The sequence below is a fragment of the Rutilus rutilus genome, assembly GCF_951802725.1.
Source record: "Rutilus rutilus genome assembly, chromosome: 20".
Classification (NCBI taxonomy): domain Eukaryota; kingdom Metazoa; phylum Chordata; class Actinopteri; order Cypriniformes; family Leuciscidae; genus Rutilus; species Rutilus rutilus.
In genome coordinates this window covers 7,158,522-7,183,321 of record NC_140225.1, presented here as the reverse complement: position 1 = coordinate 7,183,321, position 24,800 = coordinate 7,158,522, and the positions used below count along the sequence as shown (strand labels likewise).

Genomic DNA, 24,800 nt, shown 5'->3' with positions numbered 1-24,800 from the left:
AGTCTGTTGTCGTGGTCTATGTTGTGGATCCCTGCTGGAGCATCTGTGGTGGAATAATTGAGACCGGAGGGCTTCGGGAGATCTGACCTTGTTTTCCAATGCGTGTTACCTGCCAGCGGCAATGGCAGCTTGGAATATGAGCAGGGTCCGGAGAAAAAGGACAGGCAAATGACGAGAGACTCGAGATCCGTGGCTTGGGGAGGACAGGAAATACCTCTCTCAACCCTAAAAAATACCACCCTTTATGTGATGTTACTGAAGATTAAAGCATAAGAGCCTAAATGGTGCAGGACAGTCAATCCGCATCTGATGGATCTATATAAAACTAAGTGAAATCACCCACAAATAACGATAATACAGTTGTAATTTACTTATATCCACTCACACCACTGATGTATTACTTAAATTACTGTCCTCATTAGGAGCTAATGGTGCACTGTGGCTTTAAGAAAACACTGCCTAAAATAGAAGCAATAAAGATCTTCACGAATTCTCCCTGCAATAAACCAACAATCAGGTCATTCAATTATGTTCTTGACAGGGTGAATCTCTTTCCTCAGACACTTTAAAATGAGCATTTCTGTGATGACAAAGACCATTTCAAGCCAGTGGAGTGAAACCATAACATGTAAGAATTTAAGTGAACAGACAGTTCCTCCTCTAAGGGAATTTGACACATGGTATGAACCCAAGGTCATATGTAAATATTATGAGGGTTTTTTTATACATTTTCTGAGGAAAGTGTGAGCGGTGCATGCAAAATTTTCTGTGATATTTAATCACATTTACAATCATTTAGCAGATGGATTTTGATCCGACTTATAAACGAGGAAATACGCAAGCAATTAATCATACAGAAGCCAACAACATCAGCAGTGCCACAAATTCCAGGAGCAAACCAGTATAGAATAAAAGCTAGAGCAGATGGGTAGCTGCATAAATGTATAGAACTGATATTTGTTAATTAATTAGTTGTTTAATTGCATTACAGGTTGATTAAGTGCATAACAAGTCTAATCACATAGAATCAGGGATTTGACAAAACAAAACCTAAAGCATGTAAACTCTGTGTGGATACAAATAAGCTCTTGATCAAAATCTTTTATTAAGTTGAAGGAGTGGAGAAAATCTCCCAATGAATTACATTTACTAGCACACGTCTCTGATGTGTCAGTGTTCCTGCAATTTCCTCTTGATTTCTCTCTCTCTGTTCCATAACTCATTCATTTTGGAGGGCAACTCCATTTTTCCTATTGCTGGGAATAAAAACAACACTACTTTCAGCGAAGGGCATGGCTCCAGCAAATGTGTGTATGTGCTTGGTGCAGTAATTGGTTCCCATTTCTCGCAGGGTGAGATTTGTGTCAGGACTGGTTAGCTCTTCTTTATATCAGAGGCCTCAGAGAGCAGCCAAATCTCCACACCATGAAACTCATATCTAGGTTTCCAGCTCCTCTATCAGGATTCAGTAAACACAGTGCTGCATGTCACATGACTTCAGACTGATCTACACTCACATATGTGCAGCATTTCGAGCAACTACACATGACTATGGTATACACATAGGATTTATTTTTCTTCTTTTATCAGATACAGCCTAGTATGAAAAAAAGAAAGAAAAAAAAGACAAATTCATGTATGTTACATGTTAGTTCTGTTGTGAACATTTGAAGACATCTAAACATGTTTTACACAATGTCCGAACTTCATCTTGACACGCATCAGTGTTCTAATCCAAGTTTACCACAAGACGCTTGTGCTGTCAATCTAGGCATATAGACTGAGTGCTCTTCCCACCAAACACAACAGTCTTTTCCAGCACTGTCGATCAAGAATAGACACACAAACCCCTCAAGCACCGTAATGAGCCTTTCCTCTGATGTCAGTTTTACCGCGATCTGGCTCAACCATCTTCAAGCACCTGTGATGAACCGGCAGTCAGGTCAACCTTAACAACAGCTGAAATAAGGACCTTCTTACAGCCATAGGAAGTTGACCTGGCTTCGAATATTCTAAATTCGAATATATATTCGAATAGTTTTAAAAAACAAAATTTTGAATGTGAAAATTAATATTCGAATGTGGAAAAACGCCCGCGGTAGCAGAGGCGCGGCTGTCTGCTTTGCGAGTGGGGACAGGTCACAGGAAGAAGGCGTTAACGTTGAACAGAAACTGTACTGACTGAATAGATATTGCATGAATAAGGTAGGTTAGATACAGCAGTTTCATGCACTGCAGGCTTCCACTGGTTTGATTATTTACCGTTTCATGTCAAGGAAAAGTTCTATGTTTGCCACAGCACAGCTCGCTCGGAGCGTTCAATGTCGGATTCGCGTCTACCGCGTCTAGTTGGACTCTTGAACATTTTGAATCCATTCGCGCGTCAAAAGCAAAAGTTTGAAGCGAAATTGACGCGCGGAGAGCGTGACGCCTCATTCGCGCCGCAAGACCCTCAGACGTGCGTAAACGCATCTTTACATTGACTTAACATTGAAATCACTCGCGCCAGACGCTCTATTCGCATTTGGTGTGAATGCAGCATGAGGGCGAGAGAGAGAGAGAGAGTGCCTGCGAGTGAGCGAGAGTGAGGTCTGCGGTCTTGGCCATTAGGTGATTTACTTGTTTTTGTGTAGGTAATACGTTGTCAAATATGTTTAAACTTAAATAAACTACCTATACAAGTAGTTATGTCTCTTTGTATTAATTTGTCCTGTTATTGACGTAATGCGCGTCATTGACAAAATGCGCAACCAGATGTTCGAATAGTTTGAATATTCATGTGTTTTTTAGAGGGAATATTCGAACGTCATTTTTGAGCAATTTTGACAGCCCTACTTCTCTATGAGAAGAGTACAAGCATGGTGCAAAGCACTCGTCTGCTCACCAAATTGGCTTCAGACGGTCCATCCTTTTCAGATCAAAGATGTTCTCTAAGAACAGTGCTTAGAACAGTTTTCCTACTGAATTTTTTTAATTGACAAAGTTTAAAAAGTTAAGCCTATAAATATACAAGCAGCTCAGTTCCCTCTGGTGCGGATACTGTGCTGGTATAAGCTGCCAACAATAACCTATTCCAGGGCCGATTCCACAGCTTTAAATATTTCATGATAACATACGGCAACATGCAATACACAGAGTAGCCCATCTGTCTTGCAGAGCTTCATTCATAGGCAGAATAAATGTGAATTATTTCAGGTTCAGCTAATTCATTTCTTGCTAGATATTCACTATCCCCCGGTTTCACAGATATGCCTAGTCCCAGACTAAAATGCATGTTTGAGCTGTTTTAACTAAAAGCAACTAGATCTGACATATCTTAAAATATGTCAGTGCCATTCTTTTGTCTCAAGATGCACATCAGTAATGTTTTTCTAAGGCATATTTATAAAAGCTACTTAAATGTCCTAATTGAACCTTTATTGTGAACTGCCACTTAGAAAAAAAACTAAACTAAACTAAACTAAAAAGCAAAATAAGGTAACCAAGTTCGATGTATATAGGCTAAAGCAACTGTATCTCTTCAGAAGACTTGGATTACAGTACTCAATTCATATGGATTACCTTTATATTTTATTTTTGATTCATGACAGTTTTGGTTACATGGACTTTTTAATTGACGAAGAAAAATTATGAGAAAATATTAAAAATATCTACGTTTGTGTTCCAAAAAAGAACAAAAGTACATTGTACAGACGGTCAGATGTTCCTGCCTTCACTGAAGCACAAAATGCTCTTTGGATCATCTCAAGCCATACTTAAGAACATGATCATCAGGTTTCACACAAATACAGCTCTAATACTACTCTTAAGCCCCTTTCACACAGTGCGATGATCCCGGCAAATTGCCGGGAAATTGCCAGGAAATTGCCAGAACGCCTTCTGTGTGAACGCAAACACGACCCGGGATTTATGCCGAGATCAATGCCGGGTTGGGGACCTGGTAACATTGCCGTGTTCAGTCCCGGAATGCGCGCTGTGTGAACAAAAGCCGTAACAATGGCGTGTCGTAGTGATGACGCTGAAGCCGGGATCGCTCGCCAGCTGTGAAACGGTACGTAATGCGCAAGTTTATGATCGAATCAGAGAAAATAGAGAGAGAGAAATCGCAGCTCATAAGCAAACTTAAGACGATGCTGAGACATTACAAGTCACATCGATGTCACATGTCTTTACGGGATTTTTACGGGTTGTGTGTGAACGCACTCTCTGATTCCGGAAAATCACTGGCAGTGTGAATGAACCAAAATCAAACGAACTTTATGCGTGTATTTTCCCGAATCTCTGTGTGAAAGGGGCTTTATTAAAGCAAATTAGGGACAAACCAAATAAGGCATTCTCAAAATCATGTATTTTCCCCCCTATTGTGGTTTAATTAACTCTTGACTAAAACAATTAATTATTGAAAACTCATATTTCAACAATGATGCAGATGCATTCACAGAATACTTAATGTATTCATCAAAAGCAATGCAATGCTACCTTGCTAAAGCCATCTATCACGTGAAAGCTGCTACATGCCTCTTAGCCCTTCATCCTGCCAGTCCAATCATAACATACACAGAAGGCATTAATGTGAACATGAAAACAGTACAACTGTGGACGGCCCTCCGGAGAGTCCAGGGCCACGGTGACAGACAGACCCCTGACTACTGCACCACACCCGAGCAGCTTTCATTACTGCTATGCTGATGCTGCGCTTTCTTCTCTGATGGATGAGCTAAAGGAGAGGCGAAGGATTATTGAGGTGAGAGGTGGAGGACAGATATTACTGAGGGACACAGCAGAAATCCCAAGATCATTAAAACACTAGGTAGTTCCCCAACAGGAGCCGGATGAACAGTTACAATAACTACAATGTTTTTTTTGCAACCATGCATTGTAACAGTGTACAGATATTGGCACATTTACCCAGATACTAATACATGGACAGATTTTTATTTACAATAATAAATCCAAAAATTCTGCATTAATAACTTACTTTTCATGCCACCAGTTGCACACACACATTTAAGTTGCGAGGATCTCCCGTTCTTGGCTCATTTTGAGTCAGACTTGTGAACTAGAAACCTCCTCTAACCGGATCATTTGAAATAGTGAGTTGTTGACTCAAGAACAGATGCAATCGAATTGGTCTGATTCACAAATAAATCGTTCAGTGCGATTTGTGAACAGATTTAACAGGTTATCGCATCTTGGAGCAAGCAAGACAAGCAGGCATTATTCTGCTAATGGGGTAATCAGACAGCCACGGTACCGAGCCTCCTTTCATATGAATTTTTTGACATGCTTTTTGTGGTAGCATGCCATTTTTGTCCCACAGACAATATTTTCAACACTAACAAGCTTGAGTGTGTGTGTGTGTGTGTGTGTGTGTGTGTGTGTGTGTGTGTGTGTGTGTGTGTGTGTTACTGCTGATTATTCTATTCTACAACTCATTTTCTCCTAGGAGAAAAAGTCTAATTTCATCCTTTTAAATATCCACCAGAGATAAAAAGCTTTTCATTAAACTGACATCTAACATAACAAACAATGATTCCTTCTGCCAGAGGCCGGCTGGAAGCGCAACACAAGATTCAGATAAGGAGCCTTTGAGTCAGAGGATTTCCTTATTTTAAATCACTTGGTTTTAGGCTGCAAATGTCCTCTATTCCCCCTATTACTGCTTTTGCTTTAATCCATTTTTAAACACTTTTTTTATTAACTAAAACAGCATAATACATTTTTTGTTTGTTTCATAAAGGGATGGTTCGGAGTAAAATCAACCTAGGGTCCTTTGCACCATGACCTCGACCCAAACACCCTCAAGGTTGGCTCAAGGTCATGGTGCAAAGGGCCCTAGGTTCAAATTACGCCGAACCATCCCTTTAATATCCCGATTTTACATACTTTCCTCTGAATATCACCCTGGACGTGTGCAGAGCATGCTGCCAGTGCGATAGGTCAGTGCTCTGAGGTGAAGTGAGCAGTGCTCTGCGGAGTGTAAACTGGGCCAAGGGGATAGACTGAGGCATTCTGTCTCCAGTACTAACTTCATCACATTAGTTCACTTTCACGCACTCTACATACAGTACACATGAACGACTCACTCAGGCTGTCTCCTTTGCTAATAGACTCATTTGAAGACCCTTACTATGATCGTCAATGCAATTCGACTGCTCTGATTTTTAATAACAGTAGGTCTGCAGTCAGAATATATTTCATTGATATAGCCTACTATAATAGTTTTTGTTAATATTTTGAATTAGAATTTATTTTGTATTTTCTGTTTTATTTGAATTTAAGGTAAAGGTTTAGTAATACTGTTGTGTGTATTTGCTTTATAGTTGCAGTTCATTTACTTTCATTATTTTAGTAGTATTCTGAGTATTTTAAAATTAGAAATGTTGCCTTGGCAACTAGCTGAAATAAAATATGTTTATATATATATATATATATATATATATATATATATATATATAATATGGAGGGCAGACTTTTTTGTATAAATAGTATAGTCTATAGTGAAAGCACAATATATATAGTGCTTTTATAAAGATTCAGAAAATAGAGAATAACTGAACTGAAAGATAAGCACAGTTGAACTGCTAAGCCATGACCTAAAGGCAGCTGCCAAAGTGCATTATGGGAAATCTCTCTCTCTCAGCTGGGAGAGTCTGGCCCTGGTACTGCTGTTTTGAGATAAGAAAACATGGATTCTCCCTCAAGTCAGCAAAACGTACAGGCCACGCTAAAAAGAGCCCGGACTGCCCTGCAATTCGGCCCTCCATTGTCTGAAAAAAACAGTGAATAGAGGCTGTGTTAAAGAAAATTATGATAAGAAGTGACGACAACATTCACATGAGATGATCTGAATCAATTCCTTTATAAACCAGCCAACAGCAGAATAGACACACACTAATCTAAATAAACTTTGCTGAGCTGCTACAGGCATAAACACATCCACCAGGGATCCTCAAATCCGCTCCTGGAGGGCCACTGCCTTGCATATTTTACTTGTGCTCATTAACGGGCCCAACTTACTACAAGCAAAATTGAAGAACAAACAGGTAACATCATTCTGAAAAGAAAAGAAAAAAAATCAAAACAGTTCTCCAGCTAAAACCTTCACACTGAATGATAGCCAAGACAGGCTCACTGGAAACACATACCTGTGGCAACATTTTTGCAAAACACAAAATACGTACCAATACGTACATGTCACTGCAGTTTCCAACAGAAATTAACACTAGAGGCAGTAAAACAGCAAGTTCTTTTAATCGTTTTCACACGCAATTATGATTACAGGGGCAGATTATGGATTAATAAAAGACTTGTTTTCACGCGGCACCTTGCACAATTATGTTATGACCTCAAAACACTTTTTACCATAGTGCATGATTTGTAATGAATATACAGTATCTTGGAGTTTGCGTCACTTAACCAGCTCCATATGTTCGGTTTTACTGATGTACTAAGTTTGCTCTGTAGCTCAGCTGGTACAGAATTGTACTTGTGATGCGGAGAGCTCGGGTACGAATCCCGTGATTGGTGAGTCACGATAAAAGAGCTCAAAGACAAGAGTTCAAAAACAAGCTAAATTTCACTTTGAAACTGTCACGAAACGTGCACAACGCAACGTATTTTGTATTTTGTTCAAATGTTGCCACAAGAAAGTTTTTCTAATGAGCCCGGGCTGCTAATAGCAATTGGTCCATGACGATTGCATAATAAGCAAAACAGTATAGCGCTGCACAAGTTTTTCTAAATAATTTTTACTCAGAGTGAAGAACATCTTCTCCTTGAGTAAATCAAGCCCTTAGGCTAGCATGCCAATTCCAGAAAGGTCCCCTGATTTGTGCCTGAAAGGCTCACTAGGTTTTGTATCTAAAACAAGTGTTAGTTTTTTTTATAACATTTAAAGCTGCAGTACGTATCTTTTTTGGGTTAAAAATTATCCAAAATAAATTTGTGAGCAAGTACATAACCAGCCAGTGTTCAAAACTATCTGCTTGCCTTAGCTCGATTCAAAACGGTAAGCTTGTAATAATGTTTTTAATTCCAGTGGTACTGGTGGATTTCAGCGGGAAATTCGAGCATGTCTTTGCGTCATTACGTCACATCTCTACACATAAAGGAGGAGTCTCGGCTAGTAGGCTATGAGTGTGAGGATGTTGGAGGTGGAGATTTATAGCCTTTTCTCGCAGCACTTGATATAATTAAACTTATCAATTTGATGGCGGATCCAAAAAGGTTCAAACGACAATCACCAGTGACAACTGGAGATTCAACCGGAGAAAAAAAAGAGACTGCAACCGGGCCCGTGCGAAAACAAGGATAAATATCGGAAGGGCATTAAATGTAGTCACGCAATGCTGATGTTGTTAACATTAACAATTTGAGAACAAAGTATAATTTGCACAGTTTGACGTGAGATGAGAAGCGATCGTTAGATTTAATCGGCGCGATTTACTGCAATGCTTTTTTCCCCATAGTTGGTCAGAACAAAAGTGGATGTTACGTACTTGTTCAGACGACATTTTCCGGTGAAAATTCTTGAGTTGGTCATACTTCCGAAAAGTAGAATCTGTGATTGCGAATGACAGTATCCACACCACCAGCGCGGTGATTGACAGCCGCACATTCTCCTCAAAACATTGGATTAATCCGCGCTGTGCCATGCCGAGGCACAACCCACGTAAAGTTGGTAATTCCGCGAATAACTGCAATTGCAGATTTCGAACAGAGATGGCGACAAAGAGGAAAAACTGCGGACTGCAGCTTTAAATAAATGTCTTATTTTTTTCAAAACATCATCAACATGGTTCAGGGTCAATGGTGTGAAAATGATTTCATTTTTTGTCATTTGTTGTCTCAGATTATACACACTATAAATCACCATTTCCAATCTGACTGGCTGTCTGCTACAAAACTTCTGTGAGTCAGGCTGCACGGATATATCACTCTGCCAGGAAACACATTCATGTTTACAAGATTTGCTCAAAGCAGTGCTTTTGAGGCAGAACTAAGCACTAGACTTGCCCTCTGGATTTTGTCAAGTTAGTTGCATCAAATCTTTGACAAACAGAGTTTTGTTTGAGACTAACAACCCTGTATAGACCCACACTGCTGTGCCATTTTTTTAAAGTGTTTATTATCATGATATCAACAATAAAAAAATTAAATAAATCACAGTCAAGATCAAAATAACTGGCTTTACATGTCAGTCATATGGGCTCTTCCTACCCATAAGTTACATAAAATACTAACCCTTATGCTAATATCACAGTGAAATCATTGTTGTCATATGTAAGTGATTATATGAGGATGTGAGCTGCCAAAAAGCAGCATTACTGTAGGTGACTGTATATCTGTATGTAATCTGTTACGCAAGCAGTTAGCCTACATCACACTGACCTATTTACACTTTTATTGTACATCTGTTCGTTTTGCCGGGTGTATTTTTAACAAGATATTCTGAGTGATTCGTCAGTGTAGTATCACTGCGCTTTACGAACCCAGTCATGCCAGCTATGTTTGTCAGTGTCACGCATTCCCAAAGCCAGAGAAGAGGAGGACGCTCAAGTCTCTCATGTTAGAAGCCACCCACCAGCGTTGAACTTGAGACAGTTAAGCATAGCCTTTTAACATTACAGTGAGCAAATCCACATTGCTAATCCTGAGATTTATGTCTCCCGTTTAAAAGGGGGCCACAGACAGGGTTGCTGTAGAATGAACACATCTTCCTGCTGTAGTTAATAGCCACCATTAATTAATCAATACTCAGTAAGTGCTCTTTATCACGCTCATTTGTCAAAATAAAAGCTTGAGATGCTCTGGGGACTGATCAAAGGTGTGACCAGCAGAGACAAATCCTGATGCTGGTCATGTGACTAACACTATTCATACTGCAGAGGCTGTACATCAGCCGCATCCTTCAGCCCCATCAGCAGCAAAAAGCTGCAACAACATGAAAAGTTCATATGCAAGAAAACAAACAGCATGGAGCGTGTTAGGTCAAGTTAGAGAAGCGGTGAGCACTGTAATTTGTTTAAGATCATCAGAAGAGGCAGCTAGGATGGCAAGATTCAGTCACTTCTGAGGATGAAATAACACTGGACAAATGTCACTATCATAAGAGCAGTCCATCGTACTTGGTTTGTCGCTTAGCAACAGAGACTGGGATGGTAGACTGTAGGTGTGTGTGCTGGAGTGTGTGGGAGACACAGAGAGAGAGAGAGAGAGAGAGAGAGAGAGAGAGAGAGAGAGAGAGAGAGAGAGGAGGGTGGCGTTTGAATAAGCCAGTGAAAGCACGAGAGAAAGAGAGTGAGAGAGAAACAGAAAGAGACGAGGAGAGAGAAAAGGAAGAGCCAATGAGAAAACACTGGAGGAAATGAAGCAGCTTCTATTTAGTTTGGGTGCTCATAAAAATAATTAAATGATAAGATATTACATAAACACCATCTGTAAACAGTGTTAACTTTCTTATGATTATTAAAAAAAACAGAGGCAAATATGGAAACTACAGCTGTTGCACAAGACAAATAGCATCTTGTAGCTCAAGGTAAAATGCATTTGAGTCCATTACATCTTATTTGCCTGAGCTTCTGTTCGGTTTCCGAATAATGAAAGGGGATGGTGACTTATACTGCTAAGCTTCAAAAAGGACACAAAGTGATTATAAAAGTATCAAAAAAGCAGTCCATATGAATCATGCATTACATTCCAGTCTTCTGAAGTCATACAAGAGCTTTGTTTGAGGAACAGGCCAAAAACAGGCCAAAAATTCACAGCCACATGACACAAACAGCACTGTCTCTCATGACAATGTTTGAATGTACACTATCTTTCAGATGAGGTCGGTAAGATTTTTTCATGTTTAAAGAAGTCTCTTATATGCTTACAGAGGTTTGATCAAAAATACAGTGAAAACAGTAATATTGTGAAATATTACTACAATTAAAACAGAAAACGTTTTCTACGTTAATGTGTTTTAAAATGCAATTCATTCCATTTGAGCACCATTGATAATTATCAATGTTAAAAATTGTTCTGTTTAACATTTTTATGGAAATCATCATGCGTTTTTTCAGGATTTCTGATGAATAACAAGTTCGAAAGAAAATATTTTGTAACATTATAAATGCTTTTACTGTCAATTGTGATCAATTTAATACATCCTTACTAGGGCTGTGCTCAGAATACCGATACAACGACACATCGTCATTAAAAGATCCCGAAGCTGAAATATGAAAACAGTTTTTGGAAGGTCATTTTTGATCACTTTAATGCATGCTTACTGAAAAAAAATTCTGACCAACACGTTTTTGAACGGCAGTGTACATTCAGTAGGTCATTATTGCAATATAAACACAGTCAGAGTGATCAACAAGGTATCTCTTCATTTACCAGTCGAAGACGCAGCAACTTTCTGCTCTTATGTTTACTCCGTGCACTGTCAAGGGCTTCATCATATCTGTCGCGGTACCGTCTTTGCAGCCATTATTTTACCACAAATACTGCATCGCGCGCTGTTGGCATCGAGCCTGGAGAAATGTAGCCACACTTTTGATCGACTTTTCCACATCTTTAGGGTATTGTGAGTGTGTGTGCTTGCGTGTCATTGAGTATGTGCGCGAGTTTGTGTGTGTGCGCTCGCGTCCATAGGCTCGCGTCTCATATGAGAATGTGCGTGGACAGTTTGTGTGCGCGCGCGCGTCTCATAAGAGTATGTGCGGAGAGTTCCGCGCGTCTCGTGTGTGTAGAGTTTGCGTGTATGTGCGTGAGCGAATTTAGGCGTGTCGTTGTGCATTTCATATGTATTTGTTTGAGCACTGACGTTGACGAGTTAACCCCTTAGGTATCGAAATCTGGTACCGAAAAACAAGTCATTTTTCGATACTCGATAGTATCGAGGCAATTCGGTCGGTACCTAAAAAGTATCGAACTCGGTACCCAGCCCTATATATATATATACATATCTCAGTACTTTCTACGTTTTTCTATTTTTGTATTTATTAAAAAAAAAAAAATTATTTCACATCCTGCCCAATGATATCCTACAAACAATGTTGATATTGAAGGATATGGAAACAAATAATGAATGTAATGTAGGCTATGCAATATATTATGTGCAAAAAGGTGGTTAAAATCACATTACATTCTTACATTGTAACATTACAATCTAAAAACAAAAATAATGCTTTTGTTTTTAAATTGACTAGAGGCTAAACAAATTTTTTTTTTAAACAAAACAAAAGCACAAACTAATTATATTAGCCTGCATTTGATTACCCCATTATAAATGGCCACTTTCATAAAATACTTGTACGTTTACAATTCCACATATGGCACATTTATTGTCTCCAACAACAAATATTTTAGCAATATGTATATTTTAGTCAAAATTATTGCGCTACTATTCTATTGTGCCCCGTCTTTTAGGCACACATATGCGCGGCGGCGCTCATTCCGGAAGCTTGAATTTTAGCGGAGATTCACTTGCAGAAGGCTCGTCCTCTCCTGACAGTGAAATGGACATATTTGTTTGACTCTCTAACATTTACAGATGGAGAATATAACTGTGAAATGTAAGTTAAGCACTGAGGAAAGCACCACATCTCAAACGCATTCAACAGCACAAGTATTTCTCTGTCAGTCAGCAACAATAGCCTATCTGTCAGAGCATCTCACAGGGCAAGCTGCTTTAAACTTGTTAACTATTTTACCAGTTATTTTGAAGCCCTTAATACAAGCTTGTGTCATGTATAGGACAAATTGTATTTGCTATTTTTCAGATGTGCTCGTATCAAACTACTGTATCGATATAAACAGTATTGGCTCATTCCATATCGTTTAAAAAAAATAATAAAAAAAATCGATATATCGTACAACTCGATATACCGCCCAGCCCTAATTCAGGGCTCGAATTTCGGTGCGGGATTGCGGAATTGATCATTTTAATCATTTAATCAAATCAAAAAAGATTTGAGAGCCACGGTTGAAGGGATGATTATCTGTGGAGTAGGCAATGATTTAAATTTCTATTTCTCACACAGACATATCACATAACTTAAGAAGACTTGAAATAAAATGCATAAGTCAAATGGACTACTTCCTTAGAGACGGGATCTTTTGACCATGCAACCACCCATAACACCCTAAAAGAAAAACACAGCAGCATCCTTGCATCATGGTGGCAGGATTTGCACAGCCAAACACCACATACATTTTCTTTAATCTTGTTAGCTTCTTTATATCAAACATTTATTTGATGAGTAAGCTATAAGGATCACTTCATAGGATCACTTCATGACTTACAACTAATTATGCAAGAATTATTTCTCACCCTTCTTGGATAAACGCTTGGCAATATATAGGCTATCAAAGGAAAGGCAGCCATGATCTCTGAAGGGCGATTGATCTGTTTGAGTAAGCCAGACAGCAGAGACTGACAGAGGACATAAGGTGGATAAATTGGTCTGGTCTAAGCAACCAGCTTCTCTGACCTTCATTTTTAATGAGGTAAACACAAGCAGCCCTTTGGGAATTTTAGACACATCGGTGAGATGCAGACATCTGGCAACAACAAACCTGGCACAAATGATGGTCAAAAAAGCACCCCAATCTTAGGTCAAACACAATGGTTATGGTGAAAAACTTTCTTGTCCATGACTGAAGTGCGTTAGAAAGTGAAGTGCAATGGGTTTACACCTGATGCCAGGTATTCCCATAGGAAATAAAATTATATTTAAAACAACAATGATCTCTCCTTCATATCTCAATATTTGCTCCTAGGCAGAAATGAGACTAAATGGAGAACAATTAGCTACAGCCTTCTCAGATGTTTCTCCTGAGAAAGAAAAAAGAAAAGAAAAAAGATTTCACTTATCTCAAATAACTCAAACTCTTTTTCTTGACTGGTTTGCACGTACACAGCTTTGCACTTTTATGGTCTGTGGTAGAAACCTGCACTCCTGCGGGTCTCCGACGCAACAGAGCGGCACGGGACAAGATTTGATGGCCGATTGCCGGTGCGGACAGTAAGGTACTCGTGTGTGGGTTACGGGAGAGTGAAACGATTTGCGGGACAAAATAGAAATATCTGAAAATAAAACATCTAAAAATAAATAAATTGTTATTCATCTATAGCACAAAAGCAACAAGAACAACTAAAATAAAATAAAAACGACTAACAGGCACAAGCATAGACAGAGTTTCCATTTATAATATGTTTTTGCAGCGTTGTGCAATGTAGTCAATCACGTGTTGATTTCTTGAACGCAATGGCCAACCGGATGCATTAAAGTTAGAATCCACTCACCACTCAAAACGTCGGAATTTTTGCAAGCGGGAGTGGGACAAAGCATGAATGTTGCGGACGGGAACGAGAGAAACATGTATTGTTTGTATTTTCATTATTTCCAAGTCAGCTTGAAAAGTGCTGCTAAATGAACAAATGCAAACATTTTAAAAACATTCTGTACTCATTTACTAATCAAATTAAGGTGTATTGTATTTTTATACATCGTATAGAGCAATACAGAAATAAATGTGGTCTGTAGAATGCAGAAAAGTCCAGACAATTTAAATACATTTCGCACAGGCTGAAAATATTTCTACAGTACTCTAGCAGGTCTGGATGACCTTCCATAACATTTCTGCAGCATGACCCCTCTAGTCCGACAATACAAGAGCACGATGCCCTCTGTACTTCACCTGCCATTTAGAAGCTCTTTTTCTCCTCTAAGCTATTGCCCATTAATAGCAATGACCATACGCAATATAATGGGTAATAATACTGCTGTATGTAGCATTTATACCACTTGCTTGTGTTTCTATCCAATTGATGTTCATGGAATGAGAGAAAATAATATCACTTTATTTTTCAGTAGATTTGCTGGGTGCCCAAATGATTATTACTCTAAATTGCTGATTGTTTACTTTTTTGTATTTTTTGCCAGATGTTGTGCACATAATCTGTGTCTAGGGACGTAGAAATGTTGAGGATATTCATACTGTGCGCCAACAGTTGTCTCATTTGCATCTATTTTTATTTTTCCTAAGGTATTTTAGGAGAAATTAAGTTGATTCTTAAGTGTATCATAATGCAATACAACTTTCCTCCGGCTGACACAATATTTTTAGCAAGAGGGATGAATAAAATGCAACAATGTCCTACTGTAGGCTTTCACAGCGGTTTACAAGGTGCATCTTCCACTGTAGGTCTAATACCACATATCAACAAGGGCGTCTTGTGAAAATGTCAAAGGTAAGTTTAGATCAGACGTTGAAGTGAACATTGAAAGGCTATGTACAGCAAGTGATTAGCCGGGGTATTTTTACACTACTGCTAGTGGAAAAAATGCATTCATGAAAGCTGTTATAATACTGACTATCATGTACCCAAAAGACACAAAGGTGAACAGGATAAGTAGTACAAGTTCTGGTAACAAAACATTTCCCTAGCAGCCTTAATGACTTCATTTATACATGTCTTGTTATTTGTTACGATTCAATTTCTAAATATAACTGTTCATTCAAAACTCTGATTTCATTAAAACAGGATTCCCATATGTCTGTGAAGATCTCGGCAGACGACACAACCCTGTGGCAGGCTAAACGGAAAGTATTCCAGTACCCGGTCACAGAGATCGGATCACTAGCAGACAATGTCCTTCTATCCACTGCTCAGCCTTTCCCAGAAGCCAAAGCATATCAACAATACAGTCAAAAAAAGAAAGTGGGGGAAAAAGTGAGCTAAACAACCCATGCTCTTGTTGCTGAAATTTACAGAGTGGCTCAAAAAGTACTTGGACACTTAAGCCTCATTGAAGTAGAAATGTCATTTCATAAAGGGATACTAAAGGGAAACACACATTCTTTAATCATTTACTCACTCTCATGCCGTCCCAGATGTACATGACTTTCCTTCTTCAGATTTGAACACAACATTTTTTAGAAAAATAATCCAACTCTGTCCATATAATGCAAGTGTACAAGACCTCAAAATTTTACTCATTAAATAAAAAAAAATTACATTCACAAATCAAACGGTAATCCCCGGTTGATGATTCAATGTCTTCTAAAGTGAAAATATATATTTTAAACTTTTTTTAACTATAAACCATCACTCTCAGCTATACATCATATACGGATTCATGAGTTAATGCTTCATGTAAACATCAGCGCATTGTGAAGAGAAATTGAAGTGTGTTGTGAAGCTCGTGTAAGAAGTCAGAGGGCCATCACTTCTCCAAGAGCTTCAGAGCACTTTTACATCACAATGTGCTGACATAGTGCTTTATGATGGTCTTATGAACACATGAATTGCAGATACCCAGAAATTACAGTTATATATATATATATATATTTGCACTGTCAGTGCCATTGACTAGACAAATGCAGCACTCAACCTGTTTACATAAAAGCTCTAGAATTTCACATCCTCGTGTTATACATTGCCAACTGTAATATCAAGGTTTTCCTCAATTGACTTTTCGGACTAACGGTAAGAATAACACCAAAAGCGGTGCCAACTCTTCTCAGGAGTAGGGTTTCATAACCCTGGGTAAAAAGCAGCACTAACCCTGCTCCTAAAGTTTAAGCTCCTAAAGAGTTTAGAACAGCGATAACCCATGGTGTGGTTTTTTAAGGGTCAACTTTGGGGGTCCAGTACACTTGCTTATGTGGACTCATACAGATGGATTATTATCTGAAGAAAGAAACTCATATACATCAGCATGGGGTAAGATGGGGGTAAGTAAATGAGAGAATTTCCATTTTTGGGTGGAGTATCCCTTTAAAAAGCAAAATAGCAAAGTGGAATTTAATTCAAAGATAGCACACTACAAGCTTTATTTTGTGCCCAGAGATGTGACAAAGTTGAGAAATGTTTAACTTTATGCAAATAAAGAGCGACTTTCGGGAGCAAACAAACAATGGGAGTGAAGTCAGTGGAGCGAATTGATCCGTCACTACATCCTGTAGAGGAGCGGTGGCAGCAAGATGGAGGACAAGTTATTTTAGTGGTCAGCAACTTTCCTGTAATTTATGATATGTCTCTGTGTACATAAAGCCGTAGATAAACAGCCGCGATGGCGAAGAGCACTCGCTGTTTCTCGTTCATCTTTAATATCGCTGATTCCATTTATATTTAGTCTTGTTTTAGCTGCAAGAAAACTGATTTGTTGTCAACAAAATGGAATAACATCCACGAATATCATTCATAAACGTTACTAGGCAACCACTAGTGGGAACGCCCACTAGCAAGCCAACCATCAGCCACTGGCGACATGCAGCGACACAGGCAGTGTGAATGCAGCTTTACTGATTTAATCATTCAGAGTTGGATATTTTAGTGACACCACATTAAACCCAGAGATCTGGGCTGGACTCCATCACTTGTGCTGCAAAAAGGAGATCAAACCTAAAGAAAAGCGTTGTAGTCCATGGTAACAGAACGGACCAGATGGTGAGGAAGTAGATATGATGATAGTGTGTGTTGACAGAGATGCACAGTGCGAGAAGAGAGGGAGGGAGGCCTGGCACTGCCTGAGAGATCTCAGCTTCTTTAATTGCTGTCAGTTAAAGGTCTATAAAGCAGGGGATGGGCTGATGTTTCACTGCGCTTCATAAAACCACACCCATAACAGACCCTGCTTATAAACTGAGCTTTGAGTCCTTCACCTCAATCAGAGATACCTGCATTTCTAGATACTTATTTCAACAGTTAATCAAAAAAATATTGCTTTAATTAAATAAACAGTGAAAAAAACAGTAATGAAACAAACAAAGAAGCCAATTATAAGTAATACAAAAAATGGAAGTCACATTGTTATCTACTTGGTATCGAAGTATCAGTACTTTTGACTTTCCTAGTACGGACAAATAAAGTCCAGTCACTCTATCAGCCTTTATTAAATTTCAATTATAGAGATTACAGATCATTCCCAGGAGTGGGTATTGACACAGATTTCACGATTTGATTTCTTATCAAAAGTAACAAAGCATTGTGATTATTGGATGGGAGGTGTGCTACAAATAATATTTAGTGATGTTTTATTTACGCTTCAACTGAAAACATGACACTAAAAGATTGTTCTTGGGATATGAGAATCAATCTTGATCAGTTAAAATGAAGACTGATTTAAATATAATTTCAACACATCCTGATAATTCCTATGAAAGATGTTGCTTTTTGTTGGCAAAGACAATACGGCATGGAAGTTTGTAGAGTTGGCAATTGATGGAGTAAACAAGGACATAAAGACATGAATATGAGAACGTACTATGTTATAGGTCAAGCCGATTATATTTTTATTGATGAAATTGCTCAATTGTTGATATCTAAATGAGAAAGGTAAAGGCTGGAAGGGCATGACATTGCACTGCTAAATCACATAAAAGTAGTGCACATGCACAACAGGACCACCATAATACAACTGTAACTGCTTCAATACAATACTAACGAGGTCAGTCTTGATTCAAGTCATTACATGATCACTGTATCTCCAGCTTAGCCTCACATGGGCCATCAGCCTCAAGCATCTGGTGAGAGAAACTGATGACACTGGGTCGGTTAAGTGGGTTTGGTCCTCTCAGCATGCAGTTTACCATATTAATCTCCTCTTTCCAATATCACTGTTTAAAAAGTCTCACATGTTTAAACTGATAATAAACAGAGTACACGAGCTACTGGCTCTGTTCCAAAGCCTATACTGAGCTGCCTACGTAGTCAGCATTTTAAAGTAACGTTGTAACTCCCGTCGCGAAAGCCGTTCCAACATTACGCTGCCTTCAAAGATGCCTTTCTCTGGCAAAATATAAGACAGCCTCTGTGTCTCATTTCAAAGGCTGCGTTCTCTGGAGGACGCATTTGTCGGCCGCATACGTCATAAAGGATGTTATTTTTCAGAGCAGTGACCATTATAAAATTGACCGATATTCCTAGTGAAGAGTAAATTGTTGTAATTTCTTCATGAATTTGGAATGTAACAGTCAGTTTACCGAAATGAAGCAGCCTCAATGACGTCTGCAGCTGACAAATGCGACCTCCGGAGGACACAGCCTTCAAAATGAGACAGCTAGCATCACATGTATCCTTGTTAGAGAAGGCAATCCCATAATGCATTGCGACAACCTCAATGGAAAAAAAAAGAACATTAAAGATGGCAGATGAAGCAATAAAAATGTACTTTACATATAATTAGAATACATTTAATTTGGACAAGTATCAATAAAGAATCTAATAAAAATATTTGTGGTTACTTGGAATTTTAAACATTATAGCATCACATTTTTAGCTTAGCAGCAAGCTAACAGTAAACTATTTAAAGCAATTGTGTCTAGTTTCTTATGAGGTCTCTTATGTGGTTTTATTTCAGGTAGGATGCAAACAGCAACCTATGTAGGCAGAAGACAGCAAGGCAGTTCACTAGGTTCAATAAACAAAAAAAACAAAACAAAAAGTATCCATTCCACATAGTACTCAAACTTGTATTATTAAAAAAAATTATAAAGCAAAAAAATGTATAAGCAATGTTTTGGTCAATCAACATTCTCAGGCTTACAAAAAATGCAGAAGTAACAGCAAATTTAAAAACAACTCATTAAGGGTATTTACAGGCCACACACAGACAATATAGAATTTAAAATGAGAAAAATAAAAAGTTCAAATACCCGTTACAAATAATCAAAAAGAAAGCACAAACATAATTCTACACCTAAATGAACAATAATACTAAATTCAAGTGGATATAAAAATATAAGCCATAATGTCTAAGCAGTAAATCATTAAATGGATAAAAGAAAGAAAGAAAAAAAAAAAACTATACAGCATTTCTGTCAAGAAGATACAATATACGTTTTAGCTTTTAAAAGAGAGCCATTGAGTTCCTTACATTATCAGTAGTATACACCTGTGTAACATAAGTACATATAATATATAAATATAACATTTACAGGTTAAAAAAACAATGAGATGATAACTTTTGGGGGTAGTTACTTAAAATAACTTCATCTGTTGTTGACTACAGTTGGGAGATTACTTGCAAATGCTCTCTTTTTTCAAGGGCTTAGCTCTGCTTCTTTTAAGAGGGAAGCAAATGGGGACCATCAATCGGCTTCTGAGCCAAGAGGGATGAAGATAGTGGGCTTTCCCAGACATCTCCCTCCATGCCATTCCTGAGTGAATTATAATTTGCTCTGAGTTAAAAGTTGATCCTCTTTTAGCAAAGCCGTCTTCTGCCAAAAAAAAGCCATGGCTTTTGCTAGCTAACTGCCTCTGAAATCATTCCATGTCCCTTTAAGACAAGTTGGCTCACTCATTGGCCATTTTGGCAACATCTTCAGACAAATCATCATGCTAGTGTGTCTTTAATGAGGAAAAAACTGTTGTCCAAGCTATTTGAGCTGATCTGCACAAGGGCAGGGTAGTGGTTCAGACATGATAAAAAAATCAATTTGAGATAGATTGAAAACTTCCAATTGATTAACACCTAGCCCATTGAATTATACATATGGGATTCCACTTGTAGCAAGACTAGTGTTTTGTTTGTTGTTGTTTTGTTTTTGATCAGGTATTGTAGCTCAGATACACATGAACAGTCACATACACAGACTCCAGCACCCAGCAGGTCACATTCATCTGAGTTATGAATGACAATTTTCTATTTGTAGGATACACTTAGCACTAATTATTTTTGTCCAATTGAAATATGGTTGCTTTTAAAGAGATTAGTATCGACAGGCAGTAACCTAGAGCTTTTGTGAGCCCTATATTATTGGCGTGTCGCATTCAGTGTATTTTCTTTTAGTGCATGCACAAATCTTGACATAACTAGAAATAATTTGTTACAAAATAAGCCAATTTTGACACTATTCACATGATGACATTCAAAGGGGTATTATAGACTGAAATATCAAGTTTTTGACTCCCGAACTGCTGTGTCTTATACAGCATAGTGAAGTGAGTGATTTCTTCAAGTATGATTCTGGGCTGAGGAACAAAGCCAGATGCAGCAATTCATCATCCGAAGGCTTTCCTGAGCACTCCTGCAATGAGCATAAAAAAAATACACCATGCTTCCTGCTGTTTCTACCATATACCAAGAAAAAACAGCTTGTTCTCTGGGAGTAATGCATCTAAAGGATCAAATGCATACCGATATAAAGCCCATTATTTACTGGATGTCTAAGTATCTAATGTATTTTCTACAAAATATTAACACACCGGTCTTAAGCCATCTCAAGAGAGACTGTACATCCTAAGCCCTATTCGCACTGTAATTGTTTCTCATGGGGAAGTCTGTAACAATACATTTGCATGGCACTTCAGTGATAAAACATTCATTCCGATGACAATTTATTAACGGGGGAGGAGTGAGTCAATCACATGATTGTCAGTTGTACACAAAACATCTGTTATTGCTTGGACAATACATTCATATTTAATTTAATAATAAATAAAATCCTACTTATATAGAGCCTTTAAATATCCTATCTAAAAATAGAAAAATCTATGCTGCTTTTGGAAAAATCTATGCTCACAAAATTCATTTAATACCATAAAATAAGCATAATGAACTACGCAAAAAAGCATTCTGAAAAAAAAAAGAAAAAAAAAATCAAACATAGCTCACCCCTTACGCATGTTATCACGTCCGTCAAACTTAGGCTGGCTGTCAGTTGGAATATTATAACTAAAAACATTGACATAACACACTCAAAGGCATCAATCACTGCACTGAATACTTACGGGTTAAGAAATAAATAATGATTACCTTAAGATCCATCTGTTTTCAAATCCACATCATTTGAATATCAACACTGTAAAAAAATTCTAACCCTCCCAAATCAAAAATTTCAAGTGACCGATAACATCTAAATTTTTCAATTGGCCCAAGTGAAAATCTGTAAATTATAAAATTAAATTTAGAGATTTTCACTTGGGCCAATTGAAAAATTTAGATGTTATCGGTCACTTGAAATTTTTGATTTGGGAGGGTTAGAAATTTTTTACAGTGAAGACATGGATGTCTGTCAAATAAGGTGCACAATACACGGTAGTGTTTACGAGATGCGGAGGTCTAGCTAGTACACGCATTTCCTGGAAAACCCACACTACCAGATGTTTTGAATGTGTCATTGCTTTCCGAGAGGAGGGTGAAACTGCCGGCCTGATCGGCTTCAACAACATCGGTCAGAGACGATAACTAACATAATACAAAACCTAACGCATGCGAGTATAAATTTGTTCTTCACTCACTGAAATTGAATCAGAATGTTAAAGGGATAGTTCACTTTGAAATTAAATTTTGGTATGTTTTAGCTTACCTGAAGGGCATCCAAGATGTAGGTGTCTTTTTTTCCTCAGTAGTTTCAATTTTGATATTTTAGGTCAAACCGTTCTTGTCTGTCAGTCATATAATGCAGGTCTGCGGTCACTGTCTCAAAACAGCATGCACAAGTCCAAATTAAAACAATTCCCCATCGTCCAAATGAAACAATTCCCCATCGTAAGTACACTTTGATGGCCTAAGACACGAAACGAGCGGTTTGTGTGAGAAAACGAACCGTATTTATATAGTTTTTGCCTCTTGAACAAAGCCGCGTCCAACTGATCTGACGGCGCGGGCGGGTATAGATATATACACTGATGTCGCCTTGGCTAATGAACTGCAATAGCGAAGGCGACATCTAGTGCTAGTGTTTCTATACCCGCACGCGGGCGGATATAGATATAGAAACACTAGATGTCGCCTTCGCTATTGCAGTTCATTAGCCAAGGCGACATCAGTGTATATATCTATACCCGCCCGCGCCGTCAGATCAGTTGGACGCGGCTTTGTTCAAGAGGCAAAAACTATATAAATACGGTTCGTTTTCTCACACAAACCGCTCGTTTCGTGTCTTAGGCCATCAAAGTGTACTTACGATGGGGAATTGTTTCATTTGGACGATGGGGAATTGTTTTAATTTGGACTTGTGCATGCTGTTTTGAGACAGTGACCGCAGACCTGCATTATATGACTGACAGACAAGAACGGTTTGACCTAAAATATCAAAATTGAAACTACTGAGGAAAAAAAGACACCTACATCTTGGATGCCCTTCAGGTAAGCTAAAACATACCAAAATTTAATTTCAAAGTGAACTATCCCTTTAAGTAAATAGCCTACTTCACACTCCATGCTAAAGAGAATAAACACCAATCCAATTGAAATCGTTCAACGTGGTTTTTGACGGATATTTTTATGCAAAAACTACACATTCTTATTCTGACGTTCCTGATTTGAATATTTTCAATAATTTTCTATTCTTGACTGATCTTTTTTTTTCATAATTTTGGCAATAGATGAACTTTTAAATGAGTGATCTTGAGATGAGGCCCTTTAGACATCCAATTTGACTCTCTTATGCTGATGTAATATATATTAAAAAGGCAAATATTTAATGTAATATTACATGAACTACGTTATTAATCTAGTTTATATATTAAACTAACTAAAACCCCTTAGCAGATTTTAATACTTTGACACAAATCAAATAGGCTATATTTTGTCATGCTTGTTTAGTCGCTTAAGACAAACCAGCTCTCTTAACATCAATACCTTGGCAAGACACAATTAATCGTTCACACACAGACACATTAATGTCATTAATGCAAGGCAAATATGTCAGTCAGGTAGCATTACCAATACTCTAGAAAGACTGGCATCATTGCATTGTTTTATTTTAGTATCGACTTTGCACCAAAATACTTTTGACATTGCTTGACTCTTTAAAATGACTTTCATTGGCAGGACCTAATGCAGTCACAGCAAATAACATGTTTACCGCATTAAAGCACATAGTTTAGGTTATCCGACAAAAAAAAAAAAAATCTCTACAGTACACGAGGATGGGCTGATTGGAAAACAAAAGGACGTCTGATTTTGAAAGACAATAGGCCAGCACAATGGCACCCTATTTTCCACTAATTTCTCTGGATGATGAGCACAGTTTGTCATTTAGACTGGATTACTTTGGTTTATTGTTTGCCTGTTACAATGGAAATCCAGAGACGGAAAAGAAATCGGCAGAGAGACAATCACAGTTTTCCTCAAAACACAAACATCTCATCAAAGCCAGGCCGGTGGCGGTAAAGACGACTCTTAGCATCAATTACAAAGACAAGCAAAGCTTCCAGTAACACAGTTTTAAGCTTTTTTGCACACATGAAGTAAAAGTGTGTGGCTTTTAAAACGTACTGGGCCATGTAATGCCTTTGAACAGGGCTTAAAAACAGCATTGCCTGTTGTTGGTGGGTTTCTACATCTTGTCATAGTAAATGAGCCCTCACCCCAGGGCATGAATGACAGAGGGGGCATAACCTCTGAAGGGGTGAAGGAAAGGGTACAAGCTCTCAGGCAGTCAACTGACTCACCACTCAACGCCTCAGTCTGCCATTTCTGCTCCAGTGAAATCACTGGATGGAACAAGGAATAAGCTGCTGTCCCATGATTCACATGACCAGTTCCTGAGAGCCAGGCCTATTCTGCAGGTAAAATAAAGGTTGGCTGGTACATCATGCAGTGCTGGTGCTCAGGCTGTGCGTGAATGAGCTCTGCATCTGTCAGCCGGCTCTCAGCTTGTCTAATCTAGCAGGATACAGCTGACAGTGTCAGGTACATTCTGACATGGCATTATTTTGGCTAAATGTCAAGCTCCTAGAGCTGCAGGTACCTGGAAAATCATAACGGCAAGGGCAGGGTGTGCTCTGAGACAGCAATAAATCCCCCATAAAACCTTTTCCTAAATATAGAGTGTTGTTCATTTCATTG

General features: G+C 38.4%; 1 protein-coding gene across 16 annotated transcripts in view; it reads right to left on the bottom strand.

Annotated features, from left to right (window-relative positions):
* The window catches only part of kcnma1a (potassium large conductance calcium-activated channel, subfamily M, alpha member 1a), a gene marked incomplete at its 3' end in the record, with an annotated part of 181,367 nt that overhangs the window by 141,263 nt on the left and 15,304 nt on the right, over positions 1-24,800 (bottom strand). The gene's annotated exons all lie outside the window — the stretch shown is intronic.